The 15,568-nt window shown below is 50.1% G+C and overlaps 1 long non-coding RNA gene across 1 annotated transcript in view; it reads right to left on the reverse strand.

Annotated features, from left to right (window-relative positions):
• Window positions 1–4,237: 4,237 nt before the first annotated feature.
• The window catches only part of LOC108348955 (uncharacterized), a 35,962-nt gene continuing 24,631 nt past the window's right edge, over window positions 4,238–15,568 (reverse strand). Inside the window, exons 5-8 of the long non-coding RNA XR_005496890.2 lie at window positions 13,309–13,469; window positions 9,713–9,864; window positions 6,356–6,619; window positions 4,238–5,865 (exon numbers count right to left, since the gene is read on the reverse strand). This is a non-coding gene — a long non-coding RNA (uncharacterized LOC108348955). The remainder of the gene's footprint in view (window positions 5,866–6,355; window positions 6,620–9,712; window positions 9,865–13,308; window positions 13,470–15,568) is intronic.

The following is a 15,568-nucleotide window of genomic DNA, read 5'->3' on the forward strand; positions in this document are numbered from 1 at the left end:
TGGTTCTTACACTTGTAAGCTTAGCACTTTACCCACTGAGCCATCTTGTCTCCCATGCCTATATAAAGTAGCAAAACAGACTCATACTCATACTCAGAGGGTGCCCCACCTTTGCTGGCTGTCAGTCAAGACTATGTCACCTGTAAATGCATTTTGAAGATGCACAAGGACATAAAAAGTAAAGTGTCTCCTTGAGTCTCTCCCCCTCTCTCCACTCCTGCCTCCTGTGCCACGTTTCCCAGGTTTATGGAAGTATTTCCTTGCAACAAGATATGCCTGAAAACTTGGGCCTGGATCAAGGGAAAACAGGGCATGCTAATTTCAAGGCAAATTAATTAAAATGCAACCCCAGCTCCCTGGAAATCACCGAGCAACAGGCATTCAATGCTTGGTAGCCAGCCAGCAGGAACTGTCCCCACCCTGCCCAGTCACCAATGACTTGTTTTTCTCTCCAACTTGTGATTTTTTTTGTCCCTCAAGAAGCTCAGCTCTGGGTGCCTCCAATACTGTCAATCCCAGCCTTCAGTGCAGAAGCTGCTGAATCAGAGTGTTTTCACTTAAAAAAAAAGCGAGAAGCAGACGATGCACATTCTAAAAGGGAACAAAAGCTGTGCGCAGCACTGAGCTGTGGTCCCAGCCCTCATCAAGAGTTTGAGGTTAGCCTGAGCTACATAGAGTACTGGGCCAGACAGGGCAACAGAGCAACATCCTCTTCCATGAAGAAAGAAAGCAGCAAACCATGCTGGAGGGAGAAGTGGCATGACAGGCTAAGAAACAGATCTATTCTGCCATTCACTGTCATGCCTGTTTTTCAGACCAGGTTGCTTGTTAAAATGGCGAGTGTCCTAATTTCATCTCTGTTGCAATTAAATGCCCTGAAAGAAATGCTACTTGGGAGAGGAGGGTTTGTTTTAATTCCCACTCAACATGCGGTTCGCCATTGTCATCCCATCCTGATGCGAAAAGTCCTCACAGGCTCACAATAAGAAATGCTTCGTCACCAGCAGGGGGCACTGTCTTGGAGGTGCGGAACCTTTAAGAGGCAGAGCTTTGCTAGAGCTAGAGGAACTGGGTTGCTGGGGGCAGGCCTTGAGGCATAGCCACGCCCACTTCCTGTCCTATTCTCGCTGGGGGGGTCTTTGAAGGTGGGAGGGGTCTCAGCCACCCACTGCCACCCCAGGACCAACTGGTCCTCTTAAAACTGTGAGCTATAGCGGGTACTTCCTTCCCTGGAGTATCTACCAAGGCCTTGAGTCATAGAGTCATAGAGAAGAAAACAGATTTTCAAGAAGAGGAAACTGAGGCTCAGGGTCCCAAGAAGGTACCCGAAAACGGGATAGGACAAGAACAAAAGGACAGCAAGAGAGATGAGGAGAGAGGGAGGAGGAGTGGAGCTTCCCTCTAGGGTTTGATCCGGATGTGCCTTTTTTTTGTTATTCTTTTCCTTTTTTCTCTTTCAAGATGAGGACAAGGTCACTGAAGAGCAAGTCTGTAGTCCCGAAAGGACCGCGTTGCCCCTCTGAGCTGCCTTCCTCTGTATTACAGAAATCACATCCTCCTGCTACAACCTAAAAAAGCAGTGGCCATGAAGCTAGGCACACCGGCCACCACCCCAGCACTCAGGAGGCCGAGGCAAGAGGATCATCAGTCTGAGGTCAGCTTGGGCTACAGACGAGACCCTGTCTCCAAAGGAAGAAATGAATGTTTTTCAAAGCTGCTGCGGGATCATCTTGGGAGGGCGGCCACCTAGGAACCGCCCCTGTTTTCCCAAGATAGTGGCTTTAAGTTTCCTCTTTCTACATAGTAATGAGACCCAAAGGGCGCTGCTTGCCCGTCCAGCCAGCGATCTATTAAAATTCATTCTCCCCTTCATCTTGGTACTGTTTATTTTATAAACAGAGACACTGTGTCTGAGAGTCCAGTAGCTCAAAGCCACGCTTCTCCGATGAAATCTAACCACTTTCCACTTCTATATCTAAAAAACGAAGCAAAGCTTTCAAAAGGTATTTCCACCCAAAAAGGTCCCATTTTCCAGGGGGCGGGGTGGGGGCAGGAGCAGGGGCGGGGGGCGGAGGGGGGAGGTGGAAACCTCACCCAGCCATCGGAGGCCCATAAACCCAGGCCTCTTCAAAAGACCCCCACAACGCAGGTTATCCTTTACGGAAGTCACAGTACTGAGGACCCGCGACTCAGTGACATATTTCAGCTATTTTACTCCTCCTATGTGCAATGGAGCGCCCCTCCACAAGACATGAAAATATTCATACCAGTACCTCAAGTTCATGTGTGCGTGAGAGCCTGGCCTCGATCCCCCCAAAAACTGCTGGGCATGGCGACACATGGTCTGGTCCCTGCACTGGGGAGTAAAGACAAGAGGGGTATCTGGAGCTCACTGCTCCAACTTGGTACAGTGACGGATGGGTCCAACCCAGAGAACTCACCACAGGCATGTTACAAGACAAAAGAAACATCTTTGCTGGCCAAAGACAGAGGCTCCAACAGTTACCCAGAGTCCACTGAGATAAACAGCCGAGACACTGAAGATCACAGGGTCGCACACAGCGTTGGAAGGCATGCGCTAGGGCTGGGAGAGCTAGGTTTACACAGCCTGCATCACGGGCACACCCCATGCCTCCTTGCCTAGGAGTCAAAGTGAAGACGGGTCCGTGGGTTCTGCACTATACCATCTTGTCCTCCACAGCAAGTTAACCCCTAACGTTCAGTGACCATTGCCGGTGCCTCCCTCAAACCCGACCAACTTCCCCTGAAGAACCCACCTTCAGCTCTTCCCAGTCCACCACGACACTCTCCCACCTTGAATGTGAACGACACCGTGTCAGAGGCTGGGGTTCTGAACTCATAAGAGTGCAAGCTAAACACCAGCTCTCGTCTTTCTCTCTCCTTCCTAGCTGTGGTGCAGTGGGGCCAGCTTGCCTCCAGCTCCCGCCACCATGGTGGACTTCACCCTCCAACTGTGAGCCAAAACAAAGCCTTCCTTCCTAAGCCGCCCTTTTCCATATTCTGTCACAGCAACGAGAGACATGAATATATAGTCAGTCCCCAGTGAAGAGCAGGGTGGGGCGGAGGACCATAGGAGCATCCAAAGCCCTGGATAGCACACAATTGTGCTACATGGTGGGCTGCTACTCATGGACCACCTGCTCACCCACACTCCATGAGGTCCTGGTCCCCTCTTCGATTTCCTTTCCTGCTCCTTCTTGACTTTCTCTGATGGCCCTGAAGACGACATCCTGTATCCATGCCCTTGGCTCAGCAGCTACCCCCATAGGACCCTTAAGAACCCACTGCGTACAGGATGGACTTTGCAGCAGGGACGCAGACTGAAATGTTACAGCGTGAGCCACGGGGCACCATCCAGGGCATTCTGTGCTCAGGAGGCACTCACTGGCGTTCCATCATTGATGCCAGGAAACCACACTGGCCATGGACACCCACAGGAGACCCCCTCTCAGAACACCGGGCATGATAACTCCCTCCTAGATGGGTGTTGGGGAGGTCCTCAGACGCTGAGGTGAGTAGACTCAGACGCCCCAGAAAAATCTCCCTAACATATGCCATCCCTTCCAACATGGGGGTTCAGTTCACTATCAGGCAGATGAGTCTGATCTGACTGTCTATACTGTCTTATAGGTTTGGTCCTTAATTTTCTTCTCTAATTCATCAATGTTTCTGCCTAAAAGTGTGGATTTCGGGTCATCACCCGTGGGCTGTTCTTGCTGAAACCAGTTCCGAGACGGAGGCCTTCCCCACTGTTGTGCTTCCAAACTTCTTTAGAAGAGGTAAGCTAACGACCACTGAAATGTTAGTTTTATGATTAGTATTGGATGTTCTATATAGAAACGAACACACGGGACTGGAAAGATGACCAAAAGTGTTTGCTGCCAAGCAGGAGGACCTGAGTTCAAATCCTGCACCCACATATTAGGGGAGGGGTGGGAATTCCTGGGGTCTGCTGACAGCCACCCTAACCCCTGGTTCAATGAGAGAGCCTGTCTCAAGGGAATAATGTAGAAAATGACAAAGTGGGGCAGTGGTGTCTTCCTCTGGCCTGTGCACAGGCACGGGTGCACACATACACACACACACACACACACACACACACACACACACATACACACACACACACACATTTCCATATACAGCACACGATTAAAAAATGTTAACTAAAAAGACATTGTAAATGGTTTATTTTATTTATATTTATGTTAGTGTGTGTGTGTGTATGTGTGTGCAAAAGCAATATATGCCCTTAAACCCCCAGCCGTCTTACCAGCCTCTCCCTCCCCCTTTCTTTTAAATATAAATTAATTTTTGAGACAGAATCTTAACTGTCTCCAAGGCCTAAACTGCCTCAAACTCACAGTGATCCCCCTGCCTCAGCTTCCTGGGTGCTGAGATGACAGGTGTCAGACACCATGCCCAAGCAACACATCATGCTATGATAAATGTAATGGTTACATTAAGTGGATTGTCACATAGAATACGTCAAAGTGTCTACTGGTAACAAAATGCATGTTTTGTACAAATACAATAAATGGGTAGAGATATTATTGATAAGGAGATTTGCTCTGAATGGAGAGTGAAGTTGTTCGGAGTAACTTTCTAATTACATATTGTTGCACATCCTCTGTAGTGTCTGGCAGAAGTGGCTCAGCCCCGGGGCACTTTAACAGTACACAGCGTAAGCTGTTTCTACCCAGATTTACTGCTCTCACGTCTGACAGGTTCCAAATTGTGAAACAGATCCGGCCCCAGGGCCTCAGATAAGGGACCTCAGTTGGACACCAGGAAACACCAAAGCTGACTGATACCCCTGGGACTCGGCTAGGGCTCTGCCTAGTCATCTCCGTCCTCCCGGGAGCTTGAGGGCCCTCAGACCTCTGGGTGGGTGGAGACGCTGTCTTGCCCTGGCCTGTGCTCGACTGTCAGTTGGCTCTGGTCAGCAGGCTGGCTGCCCCACAGCCCCGTGGACCTCCTGGCTTGGCATAGTGGGGTTCCTGATGTTCGCACACCCCACTCATGGCAGCAGTGAGCACCGTGTTAAACACTTAGAGCTGTCTCTTGTAGGTTTACAGATTTCTTGACAACCCCCAGAGACACCCTGCGTATCCATGGGGCACTGGCACGGCTGTCAGAGCTCCCAGTGGCCACGAGTGCACAACTGGAGCAGGAGACAGAGCAGGTGGCAAGTGTGGAAACCCTTCGCAAACAAGATGGATGCTGTCTGCCAAGAAAGAGAAGAAGAGAGACCCCTTTGCAGACAAACCTCTCATGTCTTACTACCCAGGGGCTTCTACATCTGCAGCTCCTGCCAGGACGGGCCACTTCCTGTTAGGCACCAAGCTCTTGGATCTGAGTCAGTAGCTTTGGTTTGAGCCCCAACCCTACTCCTAGCTCTGGGACTTAAGATGAGGTTTCTTAGCAGAACAGTTTGCGGGCCTCTAATTCCTCATGAAGTGGGAATGTTACAGCTATGGCCACCTTGGGGGGCCCATTCGCATACTGTGCAAAGAGCAAGGCAGCTGCACGCCGTGATCTAAGCAAGCTGCAGACGCTTCACGCCAAATTCAAATCATAAAACAATCCGGACATGCCTCAACAAGGGGGCAATGCATGCTGGCTGAGCTGTGTCCCCAGAAGGGAACTCACACAGCAACAAGAAAGAGCAGAATCCAATCTGTAAGTTCAGACACTGTGACAAGCAGAAGGCCCCCACAGCAGCCACGGCACTGGAGGATCAATGGGCACATCTTGCTGGTAGCACATCCATAAATAATGGTAGCTTGTAGGGTTCACAGCTGGATGAAACCGGTTTTATCCTCTAGTGACCTGCATCTTCTGGCACTGTGAAAACCAGCCATAGGAAAGAAGTTTCCAGATCAGTTCTGGCTTGATTTCTCTATGTCCATCAAAGTGTATGGCGTTTCTAGCAGTCAGATCTTAATGCTCCGTTCTGGTAGACAACCAAGGTCAGAGACGACACACGTTGTTTGGGGCTCTCTAATCAGCATGAGCTATGGCTTCTAGGAGCAACACTATCTACCTGTGTGGAATGCCTCCTTTCAAACTCTTAAATCATATTTTTTTAATTAGCTTACAGAATGATAAGTTTCCATAGAGCCTTTTCATACCTCTTTACCTTTGTGAACCCTTTTCCCACTCCCACCTGGACCTTTCAGGTCCTCTACTTGGACTTGAGGTCACTCTACAGGAGGATACAAGTACTTGGTCAGAAGCCCCAGGCTGGGACAGTCAGTGGGCCAAAGCTGAGATCTTTCTTAGTAGTGTTGTTACGCTAAATGGATCCATCATCAAACCGCCTGCAAACACTTACATTTCTACCCAGAGGTCAATGCTGCTCTCGGTCTTGGCCACGGGGACTTCTGTCTGTCCAGAGTAGACAAACCTGTCCACAGAACTGGTGAGAACATTGGCTATTCAGTGCTTGGCCCCCAATGGGACTCTCTGTTGACCCCTTCAAGACTTAGGGACTGTCACTGGAGAAGATGCAGAAAGAATGTAAGAGGGAGGGACATGAATGCTGTCTTCCGGATGTGACATGGCCTTGACCTTCACACGCTCAGGAGTTGGGCTTAACCTGTGTTGTGGTAAAAATAGAAAGACCTTTTAGCCTGCGCTAGTGCCAGCACCACAGGGCCATACGGCATCTGCGAGACATTTTCATCTCAGTCAGCAAAGCGTCTCACCTGATAAGCTCCGTCCCATCTCACACTGCCAATGGCTACTCTCTGAGCCTGGCAGCAATCTCTCTACTCATCTAGTTCCCAAGGCGGGTCGCTGCCATGCCAGTTTTCTACAGAGACCGCCTATCTTGCTGCTCTCTTACTGTGGACTCAGTTAAGTCGCCACATGAGAACACGCCGCACAATAACCTCTGATCCAACTGATAAGATATAATTTGCCCATCTAGACAGCACCAAATCCTGTACACACCCATCCCTTAAAAATACTCTTAACAACCTGTACCTATGTGCAGAGAATCTTAACATCTGCTGCCATGTTCTAGCTCCTCTCCTGGCTCCTGCTTCTCCCTCCCTACTAAAACCTCCGTTCCTGCCTCCCTTCTTTCTCGTCCAATGACAGGCCTCGTTTTATCTTGTCTGCCTTCATCTGCATAATGACATCAACCTGCATACCTGCATAAGACTGGACCTGCCAATCAACATTCCATCATAGATGAAGGAAGAACTTGTGAGGCCCCGCCCCTTCCTGGGAATCTCTAGGCAGTCAGTGGCTGCTGAAGGAGGGGGTGTGGCCACTGATAAGTTTCTCTTGCTCAAGTAAGCTCCACCCATTCATGCAGCACCCCCACACACACACACACACACACAAACCCCCTCAAATTAAATATGATGGCTATGAAAGAGAAAAAGAGACATGAAAGTGGGGGAGACCCTCCCAAGAGGAGGGGATAAGCAGATCATGGGATGATGTCATCCAAGTACCTTTTATAGACAGAAAGTTCTGAAAGGCTAAATAATTTTGCATTTTAAAATTAAACGAGGAAAGATGACTCAAAGAGACAGACAACAGGGGTGCTGGCTAATTCCGTCGACTTGACACAAGCTAGAGTCATCGGAGAGGAGGGAGCCTCAATTGGGAAAATGCCCCCATAACATCCGGCTGTGCACAAGCCTGTAGGGCATTTTCCTAATTAGTGATGGATGGGAGAAGGCCCCGCCCACTGTGGGTGGAGCCATCCCTGGGCTGGAGTTCTATAAGAAAGCAGGCTGAGCAAGCCATGGGGAGCAAGTCAGTAAGCAGCACCCCTCCATGGCCTCTGCATCAGCTCCTGCCTCCAGGTTCCAGCCCTGTGTGAGTTCCAATCCTGGCTCCCTTTGATGATAAACAGCAATGTTGGAAGCATAAGTCAAACAAACCCCTTTCTTCCCAACTTGCTTTTTGGTCATCGTGTTTTGTCACAATAGTCACCCTAACTAGGACAACAAGAGAGGACCACACGGTGACCCAAGGCACAGCTGCCTACTGTGGGAAAGGTCACTGAACAAGAGAGAGGTGAACGGAAGTCCCTGGGAGGCAGAGATCTCCAGCTTGACCTGGGTCACCACACAAGGAACCATATGTAAAAAAAATCAGTCAGCTTTACCTCCAATTAACCTGTAAGGGAAAAGGAAGATGATGCTGGTACCAGCTGTGTACTCGAGACACCGGAGGCAGGGACCCTAGGCTCAGACGGAGCCTGTTAGAACCGGCAAACAGAGCCACGTCCTCAGCCTCAATCAGCCATGACTTAGGCCTCTCTCTGATTAGGGATTTTTTTTTTTTTTGATTCCAAAAGAGAGAGGAAAGTTGGGAGTAGAGGGCAATGCGGAGAGTCAGAACTGGGCGCAGGCCAAAGTAACCAGCTGCCTTCCAAAACCAGGCTGACAGGAGAGCGCACTGGAATTCCCTCTGCATGCCCAGGGCCTCAGCTTCTCCACCAAGCCCCACATTCCTGCAGGGGACCAGGCCGCCTCCACTAGAGTGCAGCTCATGGTCAAGGTTAGGTCCCGGTGAGAGGCAGGGATGAGGCTAGGGGCCCGAGAGCTGTGGAACATCCCTCCCTCCCAGCCAGAACACCTCCCTGCCATACTCCAAACACTTCTGTGTTTGTCTAAGAACCCGAGCTATGGCTGTGCTGGGGCCATGAATTCAGTAAATCCACGTCTCCCCAACCCCAAAGGAGAGGCCGGAGCCCAGCGCTCTGGACTGACCACCTGAGCCAGTCAGTCTTCCATCAAGAGCCTAAGGCAGGCTCTCTCTCTCTCTCATCGCATCCCGCCTCTGTGTCCTGTGTGTGGCTTTTTCTAGACCATGCAAGGCCCTTCCTTTCAGGGATTCAGGAATTCATGGATTCCCAGTTGTAAGTGGCTTCTGACTGGCCCCAGAGTCTTTAGATTTGGAAGGGGTTCTTCGTGCTGTTTTGTACACGCATACTCCAAGGTGTGTGTGCGCACAGAGTGTGCACAGGACTTACTGAAGGATAATATCTTCCCAGAAAAGTGCAGGGTTCCTCATTGTCACAGCCTGAACCCAGCCAGGAAGCCAGCGTTGGGTGTGGGTGGAAGGAACTAGATCCTGGTAGCTGCCTTCAGCCCCGGTGCCAGATTCCAAGCCCAAGATAGTGACTTAGTTTCTTTTCTGTTATTGTGATTAAAATGTTCTAATCAAAGTGACTGAAAGAGAAGAGGGTGCTTTTTTTTTTTCCACTCAAGTCGTTCATGGTGAGGAGTCACGGTAGCAGGAGCCTGGGCCAGCTCAGTTAGTTGAGGTCATCAGAGTCCTCAATCCACACCAACCTTGCCCTGGCCATCTGTGCCCTACCAATATCCACCCCACAGAGGCCCTGCCCTCCTCAGGACTTGCTCCACCTGCTGGCCTAAGGTGTGAGGATCTGGGCACCAGGGACTCTGCACACAGACCTTGAAGTTTAGGAACAGAGAGCCCAGTTCACAGATGAAAAAACTAAGTCCAGTAAGGACCAGTACGATGTAGCAAGGTACAGGCTCTGTAGGAGGCTGTGCTCACCGGAACCACACAAAGCTGCCAGAGAAGGAAGCTGGATGACGATTCAGGCAGCACAGTGTCCGTTGACTGACTCTGGAAGAAAGACCCCACACCTCCAACTCCCTCTGCAACTGAATAGCCCGGGGGACTAGGTAGCAGGTACCTGCACATGGTACATGGACAATAGAAGATCCAGCCAGCCCAGGCTGAGGGAGCCTGGGAATCTAGTCTTTGCCTCCGATGTGATCTGGTGAGCAGTCAGGACTGGGAACTTCGTCATTAAAAGTCCTCTAGCTGGGCAAGAGTGATCCACCCCTGTAATACAGACAAGAGGATCCCAAGTTCAAGGCCATCCTGGGCTACGATGTAGCAAGATCTTAAAACAAACCAAAAGAGTGGGCATGGGTATAACCACCTGCAATGGCGATGCTCCGGAGGCTGAGGCAGGAGGACTACCACAAGTTTAATATGGCCTACATAGTGAGTTTCAGGCCAGCCAGAACTGCATAGCTAGACTTGTCTAAATAAATAGACAAATAAATAAACAAATAAATAAATAAAATATAGGAACAAGGAAGCTGACTCAAAGGATCTATCAGTCTTCACACACATGTGAGCTCAGTATTTTGGCTCCTCAGACCTACAGATAGGCCGGGCGGGCACCACAGCTCCCCATACTCAGAGGCAGTCACACTACACCAGCCAAACCACCACGCTCCAGGTTCAACAAGAGAACCTGCCTCAAACAAGTGGAGCATAATGGAGGAAGACGACTAACATCATGATGCCCAGGCCTCTACATATATGAAAACGCACAAACACACACACACACTCACACACACACTCACACACACACTCACACACACACTAACACACACACTCACACACACTCACACACATACTCACACACTCACACACACACTCACACACACACTCACACACACATACTCTCACACACACTCACACACTCACACACACTCACACACACATACTCACACTCACACACACTCACACACTCACATACTCACACACACACTCACACACACATACTCACACACACATACTCACACTCACACACACTCACACACACTCACTCACACACACTCACACATACACACTCACACTCACACACACATACACTCACACATACATATATACACTCAAACACACACTCACACACATACATACATACATACACTCACACACTCACATCCATACACACATACATATACTCAAACACACACACACTCACACACGTACATACACTCACTTACATACTCTCACATGCACAGATTCACACTCACACGCTCACACACACATACATACACTCAAACACACACAGTCACTCAAGCATACATTCACACACACACTCAACATATACATAAACTCACACACACATACATTCCCTGAAACACTCACACACACGAATATACACTCAAACACACACTCAGTCATGCAGACTTGCAGACATTCACACACACACATAAACATACATACACTCAGACACACACTCACACATGCATATATTCACACATAATTACATACTCACACAGACAGACATACACACACATACCACAAAGTCACCCACACGCACTCTAATGCATGTACACATACAAACATACACATTCTCACACACTTATTCACAGTCATAACACACACTCACATACGCACACTCTTATACGTGCTCGCACACAATTAAAAGACCTCTAAACATCCCAGTGCCAGCATTCTGACCCTTCCATCTCTCTAAGGGGATGGCTTCTCCCTCCCTCCCTTGCTTAAGACACACCTGATGTTTGCCTCCCAAGCATGTGAAGCTGAGACCAACGGGTGTCACAGTCACTGTCCCTTGGTGGGATCCTGACACAGCCCTTGCCTTCTCTTCACTGGCTTCACTGGGGTCTGACTACTGGGAGACCACACCCCTGCCCTGGTGGGTAGCAGCTTCTAGAAAGGAGTTGTCATGTTGGTGAGCTCCACAGCCCACCTTTGTGAGTCTAGCTTAACAAATCATCCTATTTTTGAGCCTCTCCCCTCTGTTCATACAGCTGGGGCCACCAGGTACCTTCTGAGTCACCCTTGGTGAAGGACTGACTCGTATATGGTACAGGCCAGAGAGGGCCCACCCTGGATATTCTGTCCCATTTAGCAATCTGTTTCTAATTCCCTGACCCGGGGAGCGACTAACCCACCTCCCTGGCCGCCCGCAGGCTCTGCATGCCTCGAAGATTACACGCTGAGCTGAGCGCTGAGCGAGTTCTGTCCACCCAGCAGAGAGCAAGGACAACGAGTTCTATTGTTCCGCCTTCCCAACGCCCCGGCTGGCAAGAGACTGTCTCAGAGAGATGGATGGAAGGAAAACAGTCCCAGCCAGATCTCCCATGGACCTGCCCACCACACCCACCCTTCAGGCTCCATGTGCCTGTGGCTAGCAGCTCTTCTCTTACCGAACAAAATGTCCTTCGCCCTCCTGAGTCTCTGTACCCAAGAAAATCAGCCTCAAATGTGGGGTGAACTCAACCAGACATCAAAGATAGAACTCACTGAGAGCACCACTTAATAAATACTATAAAGGTGTGTGGTGATATGTAGTGCATTGCCCTAAATATTCATGTGACTACCTCGACAAAGGAGATCACGATGTAAGATGTACCCACCACATGCCTTCTTCCCGCCACAGACCCTAACCACGGGACTTCTGGTCCCATTTTACAGAAGGGAAGCCTGAGACTGGGAGCCCAGAGCCCAGAGTTTGAACCTGGGTCCGTCGAACCCGAGCTCCCGAGCTATCAGCTACACTCAGAGCCTCTGAGAAAATAAAAGCTGGCCCATTCTCCAACCCAGAAGCCCGTGCAGTCCCACTGCCTCTGCCCGCTTTTCAGAATGAAGCTGACAGGAAATGAAGCCACCAAAGGGAGGCGAAGCAAACTTACTCAGTCAGGGAAAGGAGGAATTTGGTCCCGGCTAAGAGGAAGTGGTATCACTTAGTGATGTTGGCACCAAGATCTCCTGGGGGGGCTACTGTAAGCTGGGATCAGGGTGCCAAAAGTTATTCTCTTGAAGCCAGGGTTAAAGGCCCAAAACTCAGAAGCCCAGAGATCCAGAGACTCCTTCCTGTTTCTCCCAGCTCCACATCAATCAGGCCCTGGGCTGTAGCTTTTTGTCCCACCTCATCTCTGCTCAGGGCCGGTGAGGAACCTACCGGTTTAGACCTACCGCGGCCAGCATGAGTTCACCTTGTCACATCTGCAATGACTGTGTTTCCAAATAAAGGCCATATTCTCAGGTTTGAAGGGGGACTCTGTTGATAGCACACATCTGTCCCCCCATCCATCCCCCATACCCCATCCCTGCTCCACCTAGGCAGCCATCCCTGTGGCTCATGGTGCAGGGCCTCTCTGGATATCAGGCCACCGTAAGGTGCAAAGGGTGGCTAAAGTCCAAAGGGAAAAAAGTGTCCCCTGTGTCGAGACAGTCAGAGGTAGGCAGTTGCTTGTGACAGTGACCCCCCAAACAGCCTAGAGAAAGGGTGTGTTAACGAGAAAGGCAGGGGGGTCACCTCAAGTTGGGGCAGCCCGAGGGCTCTGTCAGCTTTGAGTCAGAGCTGCAACTGACAGTTTTAAAAGATCTGGGGGCTGGGGATTTAGCTCAGTGGTAGAGCGCTTACCTAGGAAGCGCAAGGCCCTGGGTTCGGTCCCCAGCTCCGAAAAAAAGAACCAAAATAAATAAATAAATAAAATAAAAGATCTGCCTCCTAACCTGAGAGTGTAGTGCCTTTGATCCCAGTACTCAAGAGGCTGAGGCAGGAGGATCGCCATGAGTTTGAGGCAAGCCTGGATTCCAAGATGAGACCGTTCTTGGGATCAGTTGTAGTTGATGACTCTTGTAACAGGCCAACCTGGGTGGTAGCAAGACCCTGTCTGGAAAGAGAAGAGAAAGTCCTCAGTCAGCGGAGTGACCTTGGCTGAAGGTGACCTGGGCCCCTCCTCAATGACCGAACACATTGCACTTGTCTGTGGATCATGAGGAATCCTTCCATCCAGGTCTAGAGTGAAGGACCCTTGACGAGGGCTGTGTGTGCCCCCAAGTCACTCACCAGCTTTAAGCTACCAGCCCCAGTCCATACTGGTCCCATCAACACACTACAAACAAGGGAGAGCTTCCTGACCCCTACCATGCTGTCCCAGACCTTGATGTCCGTCAGTCATTTGGTTTCCCATGATGAGGAAAAAACAGAACAAAACAACAGCAAAATCCTTGACACCTCAGTTCTGCCAGCCTGCTGTCCTCAGAGCCACCAAGTGTGAACTCCCCGGCCACTGAAGGGACCCAGAACACTCGGAGAGGGGGAGGAAGATTCTGGCAAACAAGGCCTCTATGCAAACAACATCCCTGGTTTTTCTAGAACTGAAGAGGGACTTGGTTTTGAGGATATGGGGGTGGGGAGAGCAGTTTGAGGCACAGGGAAGAAGACACCGCCCAGAAGCAAAAACGGCAGTTCTCACTGGACCTGCTGTCCTTGGAGTGGGGTACTTGATACTTAGTACCTTTTGAAGCAATTAATTGAGCGTCTACTTTGAGATCTTTACATGAGCACCTACTATGCTCACAGTCGTCCATAAGAAGGCTTGTACAGTTTATAGGCAAAGACAAACAATAACAGAGGCATCGAACTACTGATCCATGGTCGCACAGCCTTGTGGGTAAAGTACAGGGGCGGGCTTCAGAAGCAGGGCTCAGAGTCATCATTTCGCACGTGCACCTTCCCCATGTCTGCCGACCGCCGTGATAGAGGAAAATCAGCTGTCGATTCCTTTACCCCTGGAGGCACAGAGTCTACGTCTAGAACATTCCACCACGTTTAGGGATCCACACCCTCACAGACCACAAGTCCTAATGTTGCCCTACTTAGTGCTCTGGTCAAATTCACTCCAATACCGCAGGACAGAGGAAGGCGCTGATCTTAAAAACCTCCTGAAGGAAACCTTACCCGCCCTGCAGCTTGCTTCCTCCCGGAGCCTCTGACGCTGTCTGGAAGAAGACACCCAGTTCAGAATGAGAAGGGCAGGACCATAGTTTGGTCACTCTTGGGCTCTTCTAGAACATTCTGTGATGCGTGCGGCCACCAGGAACCAATGGGGGGCTGCTGTGGAGCTCACACGGGGCTGAGTCTGGACCTGATCTGAAACACAGTGCCCAAGGCTCAGGGCAGAGTGAGGAGCCATCCCCAGGAGAGCTGGGGTCAGGACAGGATTGAGGGGAGAGAAAAGATCTGAAATTTGCTCCCGTCAGACATTACTAATCGATCACAGAAAGCCTACTAGTTTAAAACACCAAAGCAAGATATAAAATTACTCTTTTCTCCCATTCCCAGCATCCAAAGTGCTGGTGAGCTGACTCCAACTGCTACTCCAGGAGATCCACTAGTCCTAGGGTAGAACCTCCTCTCAGGAATTTGAGTCCTTGCCTTTCACCCTTCCTTTTCTTTGCTCCCCTCAGACATTACTAATCGATCACAGAAAAACCTGCTATTAATGATATTTTCGAACCTTGTGTTGTTTTCCAGCACTAAGGTAATGTCAAACATGCTGTGACAACCATAATAAACAAACCACAAGTGTTTCCTGTGAGCATGACCTAGACAACTCATCTGCTTCTCATTATGGCCCTGTGTAATACTGTACTGTCCCCACTTTACAGATGGTAAAACTGAGTCACAGGCAGGTGACACGGATGCCCAGGTTCCACAGCTAGTGAGTGATGGAGCAAGAATCAGGAGACCAAGCTGATGCCCCCAGAGTAGCCACAGGCATCAGCTGAGGCGACAGGTGCGCATGCTCAGCTCAAGGTATAGAAGCCAAGGATGGTTTGATCCTGCCTAGAGATCAGCTACTTCCCTCTTCGGGAACGGACCCATCCTGGTGCTTGACCCTGGGCTGGGTATCCATGGGCAGTTTGAGAGGACTGACTGGCTTTGCCGTGCGTGGATAGTCAAGTTGACACAGAAAAGTCATAGTCG

Source organism: Rattus norvegicus, chromosome 19 (assembly GCF_036323735.1).
Source record: "Rattus norvegicus strain BN/NHsdMcwi chromosome 19, GRCr8, whole genome shotgun sequence".
Lineage (NCBI taxonomy): Eukaryota > Metazoa > Chordata > Mammalia > Rodentia > Muridae > Rattus > Rattus norvegicus.